The sequence below is a fragment of the Paramormyrops kingsleyae genome, chromosome 25, assembly GCF_048594095.1.
Source record: "Paramormyrops kingsleyae isolate MSU_618 chromosome 25, PKINGS_0.4, whole genome shotgun sequence".
Lineage (NCBI taxonomy): Eukaryota > Metazoa > Chordata > Actinopteri > Osteoglossiformes > Mormyridae > Paramormyrops > Paramormyrops kingsleyae.
In genome coordinates, this window is record NC_132821.1 from 2,954,133 (window position 1) to 2,977,872 (window position 23,740).

A 23,740-nucleotide genomic window follows, 5' to 3' on the forward strand; every position below is an offset into this window, starting at 1 on the left:
GCGTACCTGGATGATCCATACGACATTGGCGCACGAATCGTGTCGAGGGGCTCTCTCTGTTAATATGTATGAAATGGAGCAATGGCATATAATATGCATACAATGTATTAATTAATAACTGTTACAGAGAAAGTTATTCTGAAAACCCAAGGGGTGTGCATTGTTCCCTGTTGTCCACTGATCAAAGCACAATTTACTATAGATGTGCCTGTCTTGTCTAGTTTTAAAGTTATTAATCCATTCATGTATTGTCGACTGCACAGTATACGGATACATTCGAACATTCAAAATATAATTAAAATTTGCATGTAAAGCAATCTGGGAAACAAAGGGGTGTGCAACAGTTGACATGAGCCCAAAATACTAAACCACCATGTCATTACAGCTGAAAGAACCTATATTATATTAGCTATTAACATGATTTGGCACAAATCACAAAATGTTTTGAAGCTGAAAAATAATCGGTGTGCATCGATGTCTGGGTACTGGACATCACAATTCTGTCATTAAAAACGCCCACTTTACTTCCGTAAAGATATTAAAGCCAGAAAACTGAATATGGAATATGAGACTAACATAACCGCGGTGACAGGTTCCTAGTCGTTTTCTCACTACACATTTGCTTCTGCTTTGTCCTGTTGTAAATCATTTAAATGTTTGTTAAACAGTGGCTCACCTTCTATTAAGTGTCATATGAACAGACACCTTTTTATTATTAGCTGTAAAACATAGAAACACGGTATTAAGTGGAGGCTATAGACACAACAAATCTTTCATAATGAGTAGAAATATAAATACATAGCCCTACCACTTGACATGATGTTTTAAATTTCATCTTGACTTGCTGCCACGTACACTTTACTATTGCATTTGAAATCGGATCAGTTATTGTTAACATTAGGTTTACATTATCCATCCATCCATTAACTTCCGCTTATCCGAGGTCGGGTCGCGGGGGCAGTAGCCTCAGCAGGGAAACCCAGACTTCCCTCTCCCCAGCCACTTCCTCCAGCTCCTCTGGGGGAATCCCGAGGCGTTCCCAGGCCAGCCGAGAGACATAGTCCCTCCAGCGTGTCCTGGGTCTTCCCCGGGGCCTCCTCCCAGTGGGACATGCCCGGAACACCTCACCAGGGAGGCGTCCAGGAGGCATCCTAAGCAGATGCCCGAGCCACCTCATCTGGCTCCTCTCAATGCGGAGGAGCAGCGACTCTACTCTGAGTCTCTCCCGAATGACTGAGCTCCTCACCCTATCTCTAAGGGAGAGCCCAGCCACCCTGCGGAGAAAACTCATTTCGGCCGCTTGCACTCGCGATCTCGTTCTTTCGGCCACTACCCAAAGCTCGTGACCATAGGTGAGGGTAGGAACGTAGATCGACTGGTAAATCGAGAGCTTTGCCTTTTGGCTCAGCTCCTTCTTCACCACGACAGACCGATGCAGCGCCCGCATCACTGCTGACGCCGCACCGATCCGCCTGTCGATCTCCCGCTCCATCCTTCCCTCACTCGTGAACAAGACCCCGAGATACTTAAACTCCTCCACTTGGGGAAGGACCTCCTCCCTGACCCGGAGAGAGCACTCCACCCTTTTCCGGCTGAGGACCATGGTCTCGGATTTGGAAGTGCTGATTTTCATTCCAGCCGCTTCACACTCGGCTGCGAACTGCTCCAGTGAGAGCCGAAGGTCGCGGTCTGATGAAGCCAACAGAACCACATCATCTGCAAAAAGCAGAGACCCAATCCTGAGGTTACCAAACCGGACACTCTCAACGCCCCGGCTGCGCCTAGAAATTCTGTCCATAAAAGTTATGAACAGAATCGGTGATAAAGGGCAGCCCTGGCGGAGTCCAACCCTCACCGGGAACGAGTCTGACTGATGGTGCGTTCGATTATTTCTCTCCAAGTCGGAACTCGGATGAAAACGTCACGATACGTCACGAAAAACATCACTTCCCGTCGGAAACACGCCCCTTTTATGACGTTGAAGTCGGATAAGATTTTGTTGCCCGAGTTGCCCTTGTGACGTAATTTCAACATGGCGACTTGGTTTGTTTGTAGTTTATTTACTGTTCGAAAGAAGAATATCGCTATGAATGTACTAAAATATTTTATAAAGCTTTTAATGTGGTTTGACTAGTTCGTGTTTCTTGTTTGTCTCTCGGAAAAATCTAAATTTCTCCATTTTCTTCATTTGAAAAACTCCAAATCTGCTAAAATATAAAGCAACAACACACAGCAACGTGTTCATGGAGGCAGCCATGTTTGTTCCGAGATGTGGGTAGCTCGAACGGGAGATTGTCGGACGTGATGTCACTCAACTCGGAATTTCCGAGTTCCGAGAGAAAAACGAACGCACCATTACTGCCGGCAATGCGGACCAAGCTCTGACACCGGTTGTACAGGGACTGAACAGCCCTTATAAGGCAGCCCGGCACCCCATACTCCCGGAGAACTCCCCACAGGACTCCCCGAGGGACGCGGTCGAATGCCTTCTCCAAGTCCACAAAGCACATGTAGACTGGTTGGGCAAACTCCCACGCACCCTCAAGGATTCTGCGGAGAGTATAGAGCTGGTCCACTGTTCCACGGCCAGGACGAAAACCACACTGCTCCTCCTGAATCCGAGGTTCGACTATCCGACGGACCCTCCTCTCCAGCACCCCCGAATAGACCTTACCAGGGAGGCTGAGGAGTGTGATCCCCCTATAGTTGGAACACACCCTCCGGTCCCCTTTCTTGAAGAGGGGGACCACCACCCCGGTCTGCCAATCCAGAGGCACCGCCCCCGATGTCCATGCGATGCCGCAGATGCGTGTCAACCAAGACAGCCCCGCAACATCCAGAGCCTTGAGGAACTCCGGGCGGATCTCATCCACCTCCGGGGCCCGGCCACCGAGGAGCTTTTTAACCACCTCAGCGACCTCTGCCCCAGAGATAGGCGAGTCCACCCCCAAGTCCCCAGACTCTGCTTCCTCATTGGAAGGCGTGTCGGTGGGATTGAGGAGGTCTTCGAAGTATTCCTTCCACCGACCCACAACATCCTGAGCTGAGGTCAGCAGTGCACCATCCCCACCATAAATAGTGTTGATGCTGCACCGCTTTCCCGCCCTGAGACGCCGGATGGTGGACCAGAATCTCCTCGAAGCCGTACGGAAGTCGTTCTCCATGGCCTCGCCAAACTCCTCCCATACCCGAGTTTTTGCCTCAGCAACCGCCGAAGCCGTGTTCCGCTTGGCCCGCCGGTACTCATCAGCTGCTTCCAGAGTCCCACAGGCCAAAAAGACCCGATAGGACTCCTTCTTCAGCTTGACGGCATCCCTCACCGCCGATGTCCACCAGCGGGTTCGGGGATTGCCGCCGCGACAAGCACCGACCACCTTACGGCCACAGCTCCGGTCAGCCGCCTCGACAATGGAGGCGCGGAACATGACCCATTCGGACTCAATGTCCCCCGCCTCCCCCGGGACATGGGCGAAGTTCTGCCGGAGGTAGGAGTTGAAACTCCCCCTGACAGGGGATTCTGCCAGACGTTCCCAGCAGACCCGCACTATACACTTGGGTCTGCCAGGTCTGACCGGCTTCCTCCCCCACCAGCGGAGCCAACCCACCACCAGGTGGTGATCGGTTGACAGCTCCGCCCCTCTCCTCACCCGAGTGTCCAATACATGCGGCCGCAAGTCCGATGACACGACCACAAAGTCGATCATCGAACTGCGGCCTAGGGTGTCCTGGTGCCAAGTGCACATATGGACACCCTTATGCTTGAACATGGTGTTCATTATGGACAATCCGTGACGGGCACAGAAGTCCAATAATAAAACACCACTCGGGTTCAGATCGGGGGGGCCGTTCCTCCCAATCACGCCCCTCCAGGTCTCACTGTCATTGCCCACGTGAGCATTGAAGTCCCCCAGCAGAACGAGAGAGTCCCCGGGAGGAGCGCTCTCCAACACCCCTTCCAAGGACTCCAAAAAGGGTGGGTATTCTGAACTGCCATTTGGCGCATAAGCGCAAACAACAGTCAGGACCCGTCCCCCCACCCGAAGGCGAAGGGAGGCTACCCTCTCGTCCACCGCGGTAAACCCCAATGTACAGGCGCCCAGCCAGGGGGCAATAAGTATGCCCACCCCAGCTCGGCGCCTCTCCCCGTGAGCAACTCCAGAGTGGAAGAGGGTCCAGCCCCCTTCGAGGAGACTGGTTCCATAGCCCAGGCCGTGCGTCGAGGTGAGCCCGACTACATCTAGTCGGAACTTCACAGCCTCGCGCACCAGCTCAGGCTCCTTCCCCACCAGAGAGGTGACATTCCATGTCCCTAGAGCTAGCTTCTGTAGCCGAGGATCGGATCGCCAAGGTCCCCGCCTTCGGCCACTGCCCAACTCACATTGCACCCGACCCCTATGGCCCCTCCTACAGGTGGTGAGCCCATTGGAAGGGGGACCCACGTGCCTTGTTCGGGCTGTGCCCGACCAGGCCCCATGGGTGTAGGCCTGGCCACCAGGCGCTCGCCATCGAGCCCCACCTCCAGGCCTGGCTCCAGGGGGGGGCCCCGGTGACCCGCGTCCGGGCAAGGGAAAACGTGAATCCATTGTTTTTCTTCATGAGGGGTCTTTTGAGCCGCACTTCGTCTGGTTCCTCACCCAGGACCTGTTTGCCTTGGGTGACCCTACCAGGGGCATAAAGCCCCAGGCAACTTAGCTCCTGGGATCATTGGAACACGCAAACCCCTCCACCACGATAAGGTGTCGGCTCCAGGAGAGGAGGTTTACATTATGAGTAACATTACAGTAATGGAACTTCAGGGAGCATTACATTACTTAGCAACATATAAAAGGTAACTTCTGAATTGTGTCGCATGTATTAGCCTCTGTAATTATTTACAGTATATTTCAATTCTTTTCACTTACTTCATTGTCTAATACTCGGTCGAGATATTTTAGACCACGTATGCATTTTCTCTGTCCTCAATACGTTGCCAACAAGCCTGCCTGCTTTTGTTACCTGCAGTGGTATTGGACTTTCTTTAAAGGGTTGATTTAAACTCCTCATAACGCTGCATAATTAGCATGCCGTCTTCCTCCGTGAAACATATGGAAATCGCGCTATGAGTCAAACGGTGCCTTGCGTTGCCGAACGTGCTCCATATATGTGAACGCGCACAAACTCCAATGCAGTTAACACCGTTTTAACAAATCAACTTCTCAACTGGCGTCGTAGTACTGATTAGCCCCGATGGAGACAACCTGATTTTGTCAACCTTGCGTTAGCAAATTACCTCGGGGTTAAGTCTGATTTGGTTAAACCCCCTTCGTAGTACAGGCCACAGAACACCATTGCTTGGCTCTCCTGAAACAACTTCCGACTAAGGTAACACGCATTTAACAAACTAACTTTAAAGTTTGGCAGTTAATAAAGGTTTTTACCGCACGCCGCACACTAGACGGCTTTGGATATGGGTTATTAATGCCAGTACACTTTATATCCCTTACTGTTCTTCAACCCCCTTGTTTAATGTCTCACCACAGTCGCAATTGTTGTAGTTGTTGTTGTGGCCATCATTGTCACTTTGGTTGTTATGATAATTGTAGCATATCGGTATTGACGCTCAAAAATGTTTTATCTGGAAGCACACACTTGCACACACATGCCTCCTAACACATTCACACTCGTACACACGGTGTCATACCGGAGTAAAGTTAGCAGTGGGTTGGGGGTGAGGGTAAAATGCAGATTCCGCCGGGCGTAAACAAAAGAGAAATTCGAGGAGCTCAGCATTGCAGTGCAACTGCGCAGTCAGTACAATACGGTTGTCCGAAATCGTATTGTTCTTAATGTTAACATTAATTTCATTGTTAATTTGTTAAACATGTGAAAATGTTCTATATGTTATCTGTTGAGCGTTCTCTGGTCGAGGATAATCTGCATTTTTCCCCTCTCTTGTCCCGTCAGACAGATGTGGATGTCCATGGCTACCAACGTCACTGTTCATGGATGCCTGTTCCTGACGAATAAAATAAATCATAATAAATCAATAAATAAATATGTCTTTCACCAAACATGTCAGTATTTTATTGTAATTCTGTATTTCTGTAGATCTCACATCCAAGCACTATTGAACTGTTTTGGTGTTATCTGATTAAATTTTCTCATATAAGTACAGCTATACTGTACAGCTTGAAAGCACTCCTGTGAAATATCTGCAGGTATGTAGAAACGTGGTTGCCACTCTACAAGCCATTTTATCAGAATTAATACACAAAATAAATAAAAGAAAAAGGATATTGCAATTAAAGCATCTGTTATATTGAAACATGGAAGTGGCACGTAGAAATCCTGCCCTGGGATATGTGATATACTGCCGGAAAGCTGGCAATTTGTACTATATGAAATGCATGGAAGTTCCCGGCGCAGGATTTCTAAATGTGCACTTCGCCCTGTACACTGTAACCATGTGGAAGCTGCCATCCATAATCTTAAACTAAAAGTCCACGGAAGTGGCACGTAGAAATCCTGCCCTGGGACATGTGATATACTGCCGGAAAGCTGGCAATTTGTACTATACGGAAATGCATGGAAGTTCCCGGACAGGATTATCTAAAACTGTTGTGGTGTTTTCCTCCCCAGCCAAATCAGAAGTCTGGAACCACTCGTGTAGATCCAAATTCAGTCTTTATTGCAAGAATGAAGTTACAACCAACGCTGGACACGTAGAAGTTTTTATTATTGTTTAACACCAATTTTTATACCAGTTCGTATCATGTAACAATATCTCGTCACTTAAACATCATCATCTCTCCAACCATTCACAATCATTGGCCCTCATTCACCAACCATTCTTACGAACAAATTTGTTCTTAAACCCAACGTACATACTTTTTTTAACGAAGATTCTGACCTATGTATCAGCATGATCACTGTTACTACCATGAAAATAATTTTTACACTTTAAAATATTTTTTATAATTTACTGTCATAAATTATTAAAATACTATCGTTTTATGAACTGTAGAATGAGCAAAACTACTATAACCAATTATTTTGAACAAACTATCATTACTCAAATGTGCGTACGAATGGTCTTGAGTGTGCGTAGATTCTGGTCTTAGCTGAGAACAAATTCAGATAAGGAAACATTGGTGAATGTCAGAATCTCAGTAAAAAAAAAGTGTGTACGTGGGGTTTAAGAACAAATTTGTTCGTAAGAACGGTTGGTGAATGAGGCCCATTGTTTTCTCCCTTAATCCACACCCCTGGGTGATAATTTCTCCATCATTTCTTGTACTGTTTGGTCCCTCAGCCGAACATAATGGTGGCGCGACCAACTATACTTGGTTTTAAAAAAAATACTCAGCCGTGAACTCAGGAGTATCCCTTCCTTCAGTAGCAAACCTTGGCAGCTTCAGCCTGTTGCACATTAACTAGAGGGTTGATACATTTGTCCATCGACATAGTGATAAGGTATAACACTAATAAAGGTGGATAATCATAGATTCTGGACTAAGATAAAGTAGCAAAAAAAAACTCTTAGGCTATTATGAGGTGCAAATACATACTCAGTTGATTACATTGTGTTGATTACATTATAATGATTACATTGTAATGAATACATCATGGGTATTTGCCATGCTTATTAATAATATCATAATACTTATATTCTACGTTATATAGTGCTACATAATATTTCATACCCTCTCCAGAAATGCCCTGGCGATGATGAGTGGCTGGATGTCTTATTTTATTTTTCCTGAAATCAATGACCAGCTCCTTTGTTTTTGTGGTGTTGAGGAGCTGGTTGTCGACCTTGTCTCTGACAGCTGCTCCACCTCGTCCCTGTATGCCAGCTCACTCTCCTTGCCCGAGATGAGTCCGATCACCGTCGTATCATCTGTGAACTTGATGACCTTGTTGTTGGTCTGCGTGGAGACACAGACATGTGTGTAAAGAAGCGGGCCGAGCCCATCGCCACACCCCTAATATACATATCCATATACATATGCCCCATCCAAGCTGAGCCCCGCCGACACGCCACACACACATACAAACATCCACTCTCACCAGGCACACTGGCCTGACACCAAGGTACCCCACCAGTCATGTGCCAAGCCACCTTAACCACCACCAGTGTGCAGCACCCTGACAACACTCACATTTTGGGTTCAGACCCTGAAGTACGCTGCTGCTTTATGACGAAGACTCATCTGCACAGGCTGTGCAATGCCACATCACATGTGCTATATTTCTAGCAGTGGGAGACGTTACAGGTACGACTTGCAAGCCAACAATAACATCATGTCAGGGATAGTGTAGATATGGTTCTTGATTGAAGACAGAGAACATAAGGCCACTACTTGCAGTGTACCTGAACCACTGAGTATTTCCATCGCCATAGTCTCACGGCATTGAATGATGTCACCTGGAATGATGATGTAACTGGGAACCCGAGGAAAGTGGTTGATAAGCTGCTTGCCCATCTGTTGTCAACAGTTTACTTGGGGTTATTCAACAATAGAACCTTTTATCACATTAAATGAAAGTTGTACTGGTACAGAAACATCCCTGTGGTGTGAATACTCACTTCCATTACAAAGACCCCACAACTACAGCTGTCTTTTTGTAATGTGTGTGCAACTGTGGCTGGTTTCCATTTTCCCCCACACAGCTCCTGTTTTTTAAGTCGCTCATTACGTAGGGCAAAAAAGTTGCTGGAAAAGTAGGACAATTTTCCTAGGAAGAGAACAGAATGTAGGACTTTTTGTGCAATTTGTATATCTAACCATCTAGTCTTACATATACAGAATTCAGCAGATCCTACTACCCAGAGCTACTTCCATTTCCGAACTTCACAAGCAGTCTCCCTGGAGCTACTTCGGGTTCAGGGTCTTGCTCAGGGACCCAATGGTCATGCTGGAGGTATCATTTGAACCCGCAACCCCATTTTTAATTACTGTCCATTACCTAAAGCAATCAGCAGCTACTTTTGATTCCACCATCTCATTGTCCTTCTGTGGATCCAGAAGCACCACAGTGTGTGTGTTGGCATTTAGGTACTACAGTGGAGATGAAATGAAGCATTTTGTGGATGAGTAATTCCACCATATGACCCTCTATAAATACATGTAATGAAGAAATGCACATTTTGTGTACACAACTGTCTTCTTACCACAAGAACCCAGTGATTGTGATGAAGATTCCATGCACCGATTATAGCCCCACATTTTTCCAGACATACCTGGGAATATAAACACAGTTCTCACAGTTGAAATGGCTGGCAAGTATCACCAAAATACAAATTGCAGTGATCTTGTTTTGTATATGTAGTACTGTGTACTGTGATTAGATGCAGGTATCTGAGATCCATCTGTGTTGTGTCACCAAGCAAGCATAGAGATGGAGATAATGGAATCCTATGACTCAGTAGAGATAATAATATTTGAGTTACTGCTGTCCAAAATGTATGAACTGGTTGGCAAGTCCACATACTGTAGCATGGAAGTAATCGTCTATACTACTGCTGGGACACTGAGAGCAGATGTGGGTGTCAGCAAGGCCCATTTTGTACATTTTATGCTGAGTTATATGTGTTCTATAAATAACTTTATACTGAATTAATTGGAGGTTTGTTTTGGTGGTAGATGAGAAAATGTTATTAAATATTTGTATCCAGAAGTTAGTGTCGGTAGACATGTCTAAATCGTTCTCCCACTTTGTTATTTGTACTGTGAATAAATCATCTGAGTTGGCCAAAAGTCTATAAAGTTTACTGATCAATCCTTTCGAATGATGTAGGTTAAGGATTTCGATAGCTAATTTTGAGGGGTGAAGAGGGTTATTACATATGTTAATCTTAGATTTGATAATAGCTTTTAATTGTTCGTAGTAAAGCAATTGTTGGCCTTCTAGTTCATATTTTTGGGTTAATTTGGAAAAGGTTAAGAGACAGTTATTGCTAAAAAGGTGGTGAAGATGGGTAATTCCTTTTTCATGCCATGTAGGAAAGTACAGAGTGCTGTTACCAGCTTTCAACTCAGGATGGTGCCAGATTGGTGTGTATTTACAAGGTATGAGTGATGCTTTAGTAATTTTGTTTGCTTCCCACCAGGCTAATAAGGTTGTTGAGATTAGGGTTTTTTTTTTTTAAAGCATTCTAATTGTTTGATAGATATATTTAAAAATAATATATCTGCAACTGAGATATTCTGAAATTGTGATTGTTCGAGTTCTATCCATGCATAACTCTTACTATATTCAAAATGTTCATACTTCAGTTGTTTAATTAAGAATTGAGTTCTTTTATGTAATATTTCTTCTAGCTGTGCTTTAATATTATTAATTTCTTTCAGGATGTTTTCTCGGGAATTGTTTGAATATGACTCTGTTTGGGATTTGAGTTTCCGTTCTAGGTCATTTTCTAAATTAAATTACATTAAAATCCAATTCTTCTTCTTCATTTTGCTGTCATACATACCTTCAATACAAAGGCCCCACAGGAAGAGGCATCCTGTTGAAGTGGGTGAGGCAGTGTATCACATGCCCATCTCGATGGAGTAAGTCCTCTTTGCCTCATAAATAAACTAAAATACAGATGGTACACAGATTTAAAGAAAATTAAAATTCCAGATTCCTTAGGGGCCCTCCCCCCACATGGGGCCCTGGTAACTCAGTCCCCTTTTCCCCCCCACTACCACGCCCCTGCCCTCAACCCTTTCCTGGTCGAGCCAGATGTCCCCTGGGGTCGGAACCCTCAGGTCTGCAGTTTTAACACCTTACTTAATGACCCTTCCGGTCAGTCGACTTCCTTTGTAGTAAGATATCACAATCCACACATATAGCTGTCCAAACACCTTTTGGTCCTACCTGTGTCCGGTCGGAGTGACGGGGGAACCTTCCACTTCAGGAATCACGATGGGTCAGCGTCAAGTCTTTTCAGCCTTCAGTTTATTGTGGTATCTTACAGCACAGGGCTGGGAGATACCGTCTTCCTCGAGCCTCCTCTTAGAGTTGTTTTTACCCCTGCATTCCACTGTTTCCATATATGGTTTGTTCCGGTACTTCAGTGCTCCATATTTCTTGACTAGGGCCTGATGCTATCATCCGACCTTGACCACACGGTTCACACTGGGCTAGTGCATTGCTGTATTGCTAGGAGATTATACATATACATAACATTCACTACTGTCGTATTACATTTGGGTATTACATTAGGATTTTTCTCTCACACTGCAAAGAATGCTATTCATAAAATATACCACTGAAATACAATCTGTTGATTTTAACACTAGAGTTGGCTGTCCCTAAGAGTTACATAGTAAATATCAACAGTCACATCCAGGGCCACTGCTGGCCAAATGGGTGCCCTAAGCAGAAATTTACTTTTGTGCCCCCTCCCCCAAATATTACGGAAGTAAAAATAAAATAATAAAAAAACACCTACTACAGGGGCCAAAATACAACTTGATTCAAATAAAAGTAAATACATAAATAAATTGTATCATTTATAAATTACAATTGTAGCTCTACAGCAAAAAATACAAACTAAAATTACACTTTGAATAAAACATTTAAAATAAATAAAATAAACAATAATACACTGAAATAAAATCAACACTGTCATCTGCTGGAGCTTTCCAAAGTTCAAAATTTACAAAGGCACACTTCTGCTTTTTCTTGAGGCAAAGTTGTAAATGAGCTCTTCATATGAAACTTGGTAACGGTCCACCAAGATCAGATAAGGAATAGAAGACTCTAAAAGTTAGGACACATTGGTTACACTCACTTTCCAGATTCTTCTGGTATACCATGAGAACATATATACAATGGTAGCTGTACCTATCTATTTATTTAAATTTATATGTGTTCAAGTGCAAAGGGATAAAATATGTGATACTCTGTGAACATGGTTATAAGGGTGGCAGACAAAACACTAAGATTGTCTAAGGACACATACAAACATAACCTATCTGTATATTGAGACTAGTAGTCGTGAGTAAATCAATATAAAGGGTATACAAAAGCCAAACTTAAATGAAATTTCCTTTAGGGTGTTTGTCTGTTGGGTGCTGGGATGTAAGGCAGAATGTATGGGGAGGGGGTTGTGTGCCAAGTCGAGGGACCCCTGTCCTTGAGGTCCACTCTGCTTGTCTGTAGGGCCCTAAATCTTTGGCCAATAAAAGTTGGAGTGCTGGCCTCCATTGTTATCTGTGTGTGTGTGTTTGTGTGTGTAACCCCCCTTTGGTGCCTCTCATACCAGGCTCGGCCTTGTCTCAGGCCACCTGGAATTTAGGCCCTGTGATATGTGCATGTGTGATCCTACAATATATATATTTTTTCTTATTTATCCTATATTTTGTTACTCTCTTATCATGCACAGCTGCTCGGAGTGACCAGGGTTACATTCCACTACATGTTGTATGTGTACAACTGTGTACGTGACGAATAACCCTTTCGATTCTTAAATCTTCTATTTTGAGTTTTCCTCAAGTACAAATTCCGACCTTCCTGGCAATATATCAAATGTGCTGGTGTCACGCCCCCCTCTTTAACCTCATGTGGATTCCTAGTGTTTTACGGCTGTTCCTGATTGTTGTCATTAGTTCATTGTATTTAGTCTGCGTTTCTGTTTTCCGTTTCCTCATTTCTACATGCCACTTCCATGGACTTTTAATTTTAGATTATGTAGGGCAGCTTCACTATTGTTACAGTGTATAGGACACAATGGATAATTACAAATCCTACCCCAAACACTTTCAAATGTTTTCATAAAATTTAACCTTTTCCACTACTACATGCCAAGCCTGGGGGACTTATTTCTACATGCTACTTTCATGTTTAAATGTAACAGATGCTTTGCAATTTTCTTTTTCTTTCTTGTATTAATTATGATATAATGACTTGTACAGTGCCAACCAATGTGATGTTTCTATAATAGTGTCGATATTTCACATGAGTGTTTGCAAGGTGTACAGTAGCCTTACTTATATGAGAAAATGAAACCAGACAACACGAAGATATAGTTCGATAGTGTTTCGATATGAGATCTACAAAAATACGTAAGAATACACTTTTTTGGTGAAAGAAACATTTTTATTTATTATTACGATTTATTTTATTTATCAAGAACAGGCACCCACAAACTGTGACATTCATGGTAGCTGGACGTCCAAATCCAAATTATCCACGACTAGAAAACGCTCAACATGATATATAGAACATTTTCAAAAAAAAAAACAACCAACAATAAAATAATTGTTAAACATTAACAACAATAAGGATTTCGGACAATCGTATTGTACTATGTAATATGGATGACAAAATTGCACTGGCTGAACGCGCAGCTGCTGTGCCTTGCTGAGCTCCTCGAATACCCCTTTGTTTACATCCAGCGTATACTCCACCCCTGCAGCCGACGGCAGATCACGCTCCACGTCACGTCAGCTGCAGACACACCTTGAACGCACCCCGTGATTAGGTAACGTCATATGGGTTTCTTTCTATGCCACGTGATCTGTTTACGCGGCGTGCGTCTTTTACGACACGTCTGTTTATAAACACGGAATCCGCTGTTTGTAAACGGTCCGCATTTTACCCTCACCCGTGGGTTGGATATTCGCCAGACATTCACAGATCATCTTTGAATTTACTCCATTAAAACATTACAAAACAAAGTAAATTGCACATTCACAAATACGTGTGTGTTTGTGAAATCACATGCACACCTTGGTTATTCAATTATTATATCCAGTAAATTGTGAAAAAGCAAAATAATGCAGCTCCTGGTGTGAATTAACGCGTTCGCTTGGGTTTTGACAGAACGCGACATTTCAAAATATAAGTCCCAAATTTTAAAAAGGAGTAGTTCAACAAACGACTATTACAAAACACATAAAACACTTTAAAATGTTATTCCAATGTGGCACATACAAGAAATGACAAGCACATACATGGCCCACTAACACTTGTGAAACTGTAAATAGTGGTATAAGGTAACATGTCCATTATTTTTCTATGCAGGTGGAACATTGACTATGCTAAATTTGAGCCTGTGGTTCAAGGACGTGAGTAAAGCTACACATATCATAGAGTTTGGCACTTGTGAAACCTGTAGAAAATTTGTGAAATCAAATGATATGCCTTATATCCATTGTTTTCAGTGCAGGTGGGACATACAGCATTCCAATGCTCAAAAATCAAAGAGCCCAGCAACTTAATTTCAGCCTGTGGTTAAGGCACATGAGTAAAGCTACACATATCATAGCCTTTGGCACTTGTGAAACCTATAGATAATTTGTGAAATTAACTTATATTTCTTACGTCCATTTTTTTCTATGGAGGTGGACCATACAGCATCCTATTGGTCCAAAACCAAAGACTCCATCAACTCAATATCAGCTTGGGGTCAAAAGGCACATGTCAACTTACACATATTATGCACTTTGACACTTGTGAAACCTATAGATAATTTGTGAAATTAACTTCTATCACTTACTTCCTTCGGTTTCTATGTAGGTGGAACATACAGCATCCTATTGGTCCAAACCAAAGACTCCATCACCTCAATTTCAGCTTAGGGTCAAAGGGCACATGTCAACTTACACATATTATGCACTTTGACACTTGTGAAACCTATAGATAATTTGTGAAATTAACTTCAATAGCTCATGTTGATTATTTTTTGATTCACTGTTTTGCACGCAAATGCCTTTGCATGTTCCTCATTGGCCCTGTATAGTGGAACTCAGCAGTGTGAGATTCCGTTATTCAGTCATTATCAATGTTAGCCCCTATCCCAGTGGTTTGTTAGAGAACAATAGTGAACCAATGATATCATGAAGACCAAGGAGCTCACCAGACAAGTCAGAGATAAAGTTGTGTCGAAGTTTAAAGCAGGGTTAGGTTATAAAAAATATCCCAAGCTTTGAACATTTCAAGGAGCACTATTCAATCCATTATCCAAAAATGGAAAAAGTATGCTACAACTGCAAACCTACCAAAACATAGCCGTCCACCTAAACTGACAGACCGAGCAAGGAGAACACTAATCAGAGAAGCAACCAAGAGGCCTATGGTCACTCTGGAGGAGCTGAAGAGATCCACAGCTCAGGTGGGAGAATCTGTCCACAGGACAACAATAAGTCGTGTACTCCGGCCTATATGGAAGAGTGGCAAGAAGAAAGCCATTGTTGAAGGAAAGACATAAGAAGTCCCGTTTGTAGTTTGCCACAAGCCATGTAGGGGACACAGCAAACATGTGGAAGAAGGTGCTCTGGTCATATGAGACCAAAGTTGTACATTTTGGCCTAAATGCAAAGCGCTATGTGTAGCAGAAACTTAACACTGCTCATCACTGTGAACACACCATCCCCACTGTGAAACATGGTGGTGGCAGCATCATACTGCGGGGATGCTTTTCTTCAGCAGGGACAGGGAAGCTGGTCAGAGTTGATAGGAAGATGGATGGAGCTAAATACAGGGAAATCCTGGATGAAAACCTGTTGGAGGCTGCAAGAGACTTGAGACTGGGAAGGAGATTCACCTTCCAGCAAGACAATGACCCTAAACATACAGCAAGAGCCACAATGGAATGGTTTAGATCAAAGCATATTCATGTGTTAGAATGACCCAGTCAAAGTCCAGACCTAAATCCCATTGAGCATCCAATCTGGCTGAGCTTGAGCTATTTTGCAATGAAGAATGGGCAAAAATTTCAGTCTCTAGATGTGGAAAGATGGCAGAGACATACCCCAAAAGGTGGCTCCACAAAGTATTGACACGGGGGCTGAATACAAATACACGGCACACTTTTCAGATTTTTCTTTGCTTACGTTTTTGAAAACCATGTATCTTTTTCATTCCACTTCACAATTATGTGCTTGTTTGTGTTGGTCTAGCACATAAAATCTCAATAAAAAAACATTTAAGTTTGTGGTTGTAAGGTGACAAAATGTGAAAAAGTTCAAGGGGTATGAATACTTTTTCAAGGCACTGTAACATATTTATATTTATAATAAAAACTATATACATGTAGAATATACGAACATAAAAATGAAAACATAAAACATTTCTGAAATATCTACTGAAAGGGGTTTGTTAGTTTTGTTAGTTCTCTTAACAGAAACTATTCTAATCTTACTGGTCTGAGTTGCAATGAGGACACACCCAATCATCCGTCTTCTGTGAGAAATACTTCCAGGTTTTCACAGACAATGACAGGCATTTTTCATGAAACCAGTGACTGCACTGGCTACTATGAGAATATCATTCTGCATACAGTGTCTTTCTATTCTGCAATACAACTCCAGTTACAAAAACGCTGAGATAATACGAATAGTGTTTATGAAACAAAAGCACACGTGAGACATTGAAAATACTAAAACAATACATTAATATACTCAGCAAAAAAAGAAACGTCCCTTTTTCAGGACTGTGTATTTCAACAATAATGTTGTAAAAATCCAAATAACTTTACAGATCTTCATTGTAAAGGGTTTAAACAATGTTTTCCATGCATGTTCAATTAACCATAATCAATTAATGAACATGTACCTGTGGAATGGTCGTTAAGACCTTAACAGCTTACAGAAAGTAGGCATTTAAGGTCACAGTTCTAAAAACACAGGACACTAAAGAGACTTGTCTACCGACTGTGAAAAACACCCAAAGAAAGATGCCCAGGGTCCCTGCTCATCTGCGTGAACGTGCATTAGGCATGCTGCAGGGAGGCATGAGGACTGCTGATGTGGTTAGGGCAATAAATTGCCATATCCGCACTGTGAGACACCTAAGACAGCGCTACAGGGAGACAGGAAGGACAGCTGATCATCCTCGCAGTGGAAGACCACGTGTAACAACACCTGCACAGGATCGGTACATCCGAATATCACACCTGCGTGACAGGTACAGGATGGCCACAACAACTGCCCGAATCACACCAGGAACACACAAGCCCTCAGTCCAGCCTCTCTCAGCCTATTGCGGACAGTCTTAGCACTGATGGAGGGATTGTGTGTTCCTGGTGTGACTCGGGCAGTTGTTGTGGGCGTCCTGTACCTGTCACGCAGGTGTGATATTCGGATGTTAAATATAATGAGCTTATGTGCATTTTCTTTTAAAATACAACGTGTATGCACTAGCTTACATTCAGTCTACTACACGCTTTATTACTCCTTAAAACGTAATTAATAAATGTAACCACTGTTATAATACAAGCTTTAAATTACTAATTTAAATTTTAGCTAGGTTGTGGGGGAACGGGGTCAATCATTGGTGATGACGTCACAGACGGGGAGAGCTTTAAGCTCCACCCAAAGTGCCCCTTAACCTTTTCTTATACACATAAGTCTTTGTCCAACTTTGGAGAAATTTTTCCGCTCCTGAGATATTCTCGAAGGGCTGCATTAACACGGACATCCTCGCCGGTGTTCTGACGAGTTGAGCTACCCATAGAGACGTACTATCGAGCCTTTTTGCCCATGTGCAGTTCCACCGTTCAAGGGTTAGGGTTAGGTTTTAGGGGTTTGGGTTAGGGTAAGGGTTTTAGTGGTTTTTGGCGGGTTAGGGTAAGAGTTAGGGTTAGGGCTATCGATTAGCATTATAGTAACTCGACAAAGTACCTCAACTCGACAGGACACCGGCTTCGAATGCAGTAACTCGCTGTAACAGAAAACGCGGATCTGACTGTGCCATAAAGTCTTGTACGACAGTCTTTTATGACCTGGGACCTATGGAGCAGCAATATGGCATCTTCCCGAGTGCGCATGTGCGGAACCGATCGTGCAGCCAGCACGCATAGGGCTCTGACACCAACTGCATCTGGCTTTTGCCAGCAAATATACTTCCATCATGCCTGGTACCACTTTGTACAGTATCAGATGCTGAATAGGGCCTTTAATTGGCATTGGGCATATTACTTGCTAAACTTGGGTTTGCTTTACTCATAAAAAAAATGTAAATTTACCCCAAAACACTTAATTTGTGTTGCCTTAATTAATTTGAGTAAATTGAATGTGAAAGTTACTTTAGCTTAATTTGTTTAAATATTTATTTTCCTAAAATTGGGTATACTTTACTAAAAAATGTATTTACCCTAAAAAGTGAGTGCAAATTGGTACCTCATTTTATTTAAAACTCATATGCAAAATCATTATATAATTTATTAAATGGAACAGAGCTACACAAATATCCATAGTATCTTGTCTTTTTTCCCACCTCTGTACAGTATTAATGTTGAAAGGTATCCAATCGCTTGTTGCCTTTTTGTATTACCTTAATGCTATTTGATAATTCATGCCACTGTTATGTTCGTAAACTCTTTAAATTAAAAAATAATGTTAATGCACATTTGATTAGTTTTCATATGTTTACAAGTTACTGGCTCTGTGATTTTAACATTTTCAGCACATTTTAATCTTTAATCTTAATCTTCATGCCCTTTCATCTTTAATTTGTGTTACACAGTGGATCAACACTCTCATACTGTTATTTAATGAAATCGATCTTCGGTGGGGTTTGTGCACATAGGGACTTTCACACACCACGCGATTTGCGCTGTGCTGGCTGCTGGGTTCAGAGCAAAATGCCCTCGTTTCTGATTCCCACATGATTATTCGTCACAGTGACTGTGCAAGTTCGTCGCGTTGTGTGTGAAAGTCCCGTAAGTCGGCTGCAGGATGTGGTTTGAGCTGAAATGGTCAGGAGGAAAAGAAAACAACGCTGATTGGATGGCAGAGAAGATAGCTAGTAGCGAGATGTATGCAGGCAAATGTAATGGGGGAAATGTATGCATTTCTTTTTGCATATACCTGTATATCCTAGTAAGAGTTTATAGCATTCGCTTTTACAACTTATTAAAGTACATTTATTTCAAAAAGTTACTCAAGTAAGTGTGTAACAGAATAAGTGTAGTGTTTGTGTGTGTGTGTGTGTGTGTGTGTGTGTGTGTGTGTGTGTATGTGTGTGTGTACCCCACAATGTAATAGAAACTTGCTATTTTGATGTTGTGCGGACCATTTTTCAGGTCCTCAAAAAGATCTGAAAAGATTGTGAATGCAATCAAAAAACTAAAAATACCAAAAGTCTTGTATTTTGTTTGGTTAAGGTTAGGTCTAGGTTGGGATTAAGGTCGTCATGTTGGGATCAAAGTTTTCCCTATAGAAATGAATAGAGAGTCTCCTCAAAGATATAATTACAAACGTGTGTGTGTGTGTGTGTGTGTGTGTGTGTGTTTGTGTGTGTGTGTGCATTAAGCTTCCTTCTCACACACCCAGACCATTGTTCCAGCGCAGTGTGCATCATTCCAGCCCTTCGGTGGGTTTTTCACTCCTGCACTATATGCACAGTCCTCATCATTAATGTCATTAGGTTCTCCTTTCCTCCAGTAACTGAACAACAAACAAGAAGAAGCAACATTAATAACAACAATAATCATAATCATTAAACAAAAGTGATTAATTTAATCAAAGACAACACACATGTTATTAAATAATAATGCCTCAGATCAGCAGTTACATATTTATATAAGTTACTGCTGCTTTAACAACTCCTGTTACTCTTGTTATTTTGGTCATGTTACCCATTTTAAGGGGGTGCGTTGTGGCTCTGTGGGTTAGGCCTAGTGATTTCACTGTTGGCTCCTTTCAGCAAGACCCTTAACCGTAATTAATATGAAGACTGGCCAACCCTGCTTTCTCAGTTGTATGTCACTTTAAATAAGACATCTACTAAATAAATAAATGTAAATACAAAATGCTGGATAGCAAAAAAATTCCTAATGTTAAACACAGAAAAAACAGAAGTACTCGTGATTGGTCCCAAGGCTGCAAGAAATAAGTTTCACCACCTCAGCATTAGTGGCCTTCCTACACAACCTAACACGGTGGTTAAAAATCTTGGTCTTCTAGTAGATTCAGATCTATGTTTTGATGCTCACATAAGAAGTATTACTAGAACTGTGTTATATCATCTACGGAACATAGCCAAGCTTCGTAAGATGCTCTCACTTTGTGATGCAGAAAAATTAATACATGCCTTTGTAACTTCCAGACTGGACTACTGTAATGCCCTCCTGTCTGGTTGCCCATCTGGATCCTTACATAAACTTCAGCTGGTACAGAATGCAGCAGCCAGAGTTCTCACAAACACAAAAAAATTTGATCACATTACACCTGTCTTATCCTCCCTTCATTGGTTACCAGTTAAGTCTCGGATTGACTATAAAATACTGCTATTAACCTATAAAGCACCGAAAGGCCTTGCACCAGAATACCTTAGTGATCTGCTGACCACATACAATCCCCCACACTTGCTTCGATCTCAAGGCGCGGGATATCTGTTAGTACCTAGGGTAGAAAGAGCTATGGCAGGCTGCAGAGCTTTCTCCTATAGAGCTCCTCAGCTGTGGAACGGTCTTCCCCCGGATGTGCGGATTTCAGGCTCACTCTCAATATTCAAGTCTAGACTAAAAACACACCTGTTTAGTTTAGCTTATAGGGACACTAGTTCTAGTTCTAGCTAACTCCTCACTCCCAGTTAGACCTATAGAGTGAGTTGTAGAGCTGGGTGGGGATCGGTGCCATTGGCTTTGGATAAACTGAATTGACAGTGCTGTCACTCTAGCTTCACAATCGCTTGTGGGATTGGAGTGCTGACATTTCAGGGACTCCCCATGCCTGCATTCCCACCTGCCTCTCCCTCCTACTTATGCTGCCATAGCCATATCTGCCGGAGCTTGCACACTGCACTTCATATTGCACTCACCTAACTGTTAGCACTGCCTATAGTCTCCCCTACTTTGACTAATTGCATATTTTATTTCCCCTCCTCCTGGGGTGTGCTGCCTGGAGACCTCAATCTATCAAGATGTCCAGCACACCCTGCAACATGTTACGTCGCCTCTACCAATGATGTCCGTGCATCCAGCTTGCCGTTCTGCCTGTGTCATCTTCCTTGTATGACCCGCTCCCTGCCTTCTGGTTGCCTGGCGATTGGAGGGAGTGTTGGCACCGGCTTGCCATCTCCCCCCTGCTACCCGTTTGTGTCTCAAAATTTACTGTATCTGACTCTCCCTGCCGGGCCCTGGAGGATGGGCTCCCCCTTTGAGTCTGGTCCCTCCCAAGGTTTCTTCCTTCTAGGGAGTTTTTCCTTGCCACTGTCGCCTATGGCTTACTCACTGGGGGCTTTGGGTGGGGATGCTGTAAAGCGCTTTGAGACGATGTAATGTTGTGATAATGCGCTATACAAAAATAAATTTGTTTGTTGTTTGAATAGGAGAAGCATACTACAACTCTGCTGCATGAGCATCACTGCATCTCCTTCTCTGTGATGATGTTACATATATAACCTCTCTTACCTTGTGGTCAGTGGTGTCCCATCCACCCATTTCCAGGTTCCTTCATGGTCACTATGTGTCAGACCGATCCAGGCATCCATATGAAGAATAATGTCCTTGAGTGGAATAATAAATTATCAAAACATGAACTAAAATTGTCTACAATCATTGCATTTTCTTAAACTAGAACAGAATCAGGTGAGGAGAGTTATAAAGTGTACAGGTCAATCCATTCATTATTTCTCTTTCCTCTCTAATAGTATTTTCTGGAGTGGGAGAAAATCAAGAGAAAATGTTTCAAGATACAATAATTCAGAGTTTTGAATATTAACCATAGATTCCATTTCATTTCTTGGGAAAGAGAGTTTGATGTTTATGCAGAAACTTGTTCTTTATGAGAGGCCGCTTAGGGCAAAATTACTGAAACACTCACATATACACCTGCAGAATCTGCAAGTCTACACCACTGAAATACTTACACCCTCACTCATAATATGAGCTCTCAGAAATTACGGCTTGTGCAGCCCCTACATAGTCCTACTTTCCTCTCCCACCTGTTCCTGTTGGCTGTTGATGATAATCAGATCTGCTCCTCTATTTTTACAGTCCTGTCGGCTTTCCTGCCAGTTTTTTGTCACGTAGGAGAAGTAGTACAACCGTGTCCCAAACCTTGTCCATCCCTCAGGACAGAGTTTGACTGAAGGAAAAGACGAAAAAGTGAATATTAGCTCTATGAGGACACAGGAGACACAACAATGACAAAGGTAGAGTTGGATTAATCTTTTTGCATTTGCAAAATGATTAAAGACCTTGAACTAGCCGGTTTGGTCAGATTTTAATAGTCAGATAGTCTCCTGAAGAGAGCTTCCATGTTGATCAAACTGTGTTTATTTCTTTGGCTAAAATTAATTTCCACACTGTACACCTTTTTATTAATATTTTAGTCACCTCGTTCTTTTCTTGCATTTTCAGTGTAGGTGCTGTAATTCATTTGCAGCTGTTCTTTCTCTGCAGTGCAGGTGCTGTAGCTGGTTTGCAGTTCCAGTTTCTCATTGTAATTGGAGGTGAGATATGAAGAGATCTGAGCCATTTCAGCTCCGTTCCTCTTAGCTTCCCCTCTGAGTCTGTTGTCTGTAGAAAAAAAGAAAGAAAGAGAAACAGAGAACCATAATTTATACTGCATTATAAGTAACAGGTACCCAGAAACATGGTGTTATAATTGAGGGAGCTGATAGGGACTAGTATTAAAGCAGTATTAACAAACTTACTGTAAGAAAACAGCACTATGACAGTCATCAGCAGCAGAAAACACAATATCCCAAGACTCACTATAGCCAGTCGGTAGCATCATCTCCCTGTGGGCTCAGATTCTGAGGGGAAACAAACATGAATCACAGGGGATCATGGGAGAGTAGAGGGATGTTTAGAGATGTTTCCCGAGTGATTTTATTCAAATATCACTTTATCATTCAGTCACCTTTACATAAATTTCCCTGCCATGCTGCTTGCGATTCATTTTACATGTCTGAAGTACTGCAACCCAGTGCAACCCAACAGCAGACAAAACTGGAGCTACCTAAATTTTACTGCACAGACTCACAGTACTCTTATTAATCATTATCTGTGTGTCCATACCTGAATGTTGAGTCCACTTTGGAGCCTGTTGTATTTGGCTGGATGTGCATTTTGTATGTATTCCAATGATATTTGCATTAGCATAAATATCCTCATCCATATTATAGATTGTACTGATCTGGACTAATCACTAGAATTTCTCCCTTTAGTTTGTATGTGTAGTAACCAGCTGTACTTGTGCTTCTCTCTGTACTGCTTTGTGATCTGTAATGTGCAGTGCTCAACACTTTGTGGTCTATATGATATTTAAAGCATCATATGTGTGAAATGAGGTTAATTTTTGTTTCTGCCATCAGTTACTGCAGTGGCGGTTGGTGAAAAAAATTCTTGGTGGGGCTGACGTACCAATAGAGTTCCCTTCCTAGTCCAGTATAAGCACTTAAATGAAGAGTCAGAAAATGACAACAATTTCACAACCATAATTTAATTTCCTTCTCAAATTAACAGTTTACGCTACAGTTATTTTGGGCTTGTCGGGTCCCAGCTCCTTAACGTGGATTTTTTTCCACCATCATCCTTCTCGCAAATGGCCTAATTGTCGGGGTTTGTTATAGGGCACCTAATGTAGCTGTAGAGGAAAGCAGAATATTATATGATGATATCAGGATTATGAGTAATAAAAATGATGTGGTGGTTATGGGTGATTTTAATTTACCTGGGATACAGTGGGACACAGTCTCTGGCTCTTCTGTAAATGAACTTGAGATGGTGGAATTAGTACAGGATTGTTTTTTTACTCAGTTTGTTAATACTCCTACCAGGGGAGAAGCCCTTCTTGATCTCGTTTTTTGT

The 23,740-nt window shown here is 42.6% G+C and overlaps 1 long non-coding RNA gene across 1 annotated transcript; it reads right to left on the reverse strand.

Annotated features, from left to right (window-relative positions):
* Nucleotides 1–6,898: 6,898 nt before the first annotated feature.
* LOC140582877 (uncharacterized) lies at nt 6,899–10,979 on the reverse strand. The gene is made up of 7 exons (XR_011985671.1): nt 10,849–10,979; nt 10,460–10,565; nt 9,155–9,223; nt 8,950–9,041; nt 8,570–8,696; nt 8,142–8,465; nt 6,899–7,907 (listed from the first exon to the last, which is right to left on the reverse strand). It is a non-coding gene; the product is annotated as an uncharacterized lncRNA (long non-coding RNA).
* Nucleotides 10,980–23,740: the final 12,761 nt, after the last annotated feature.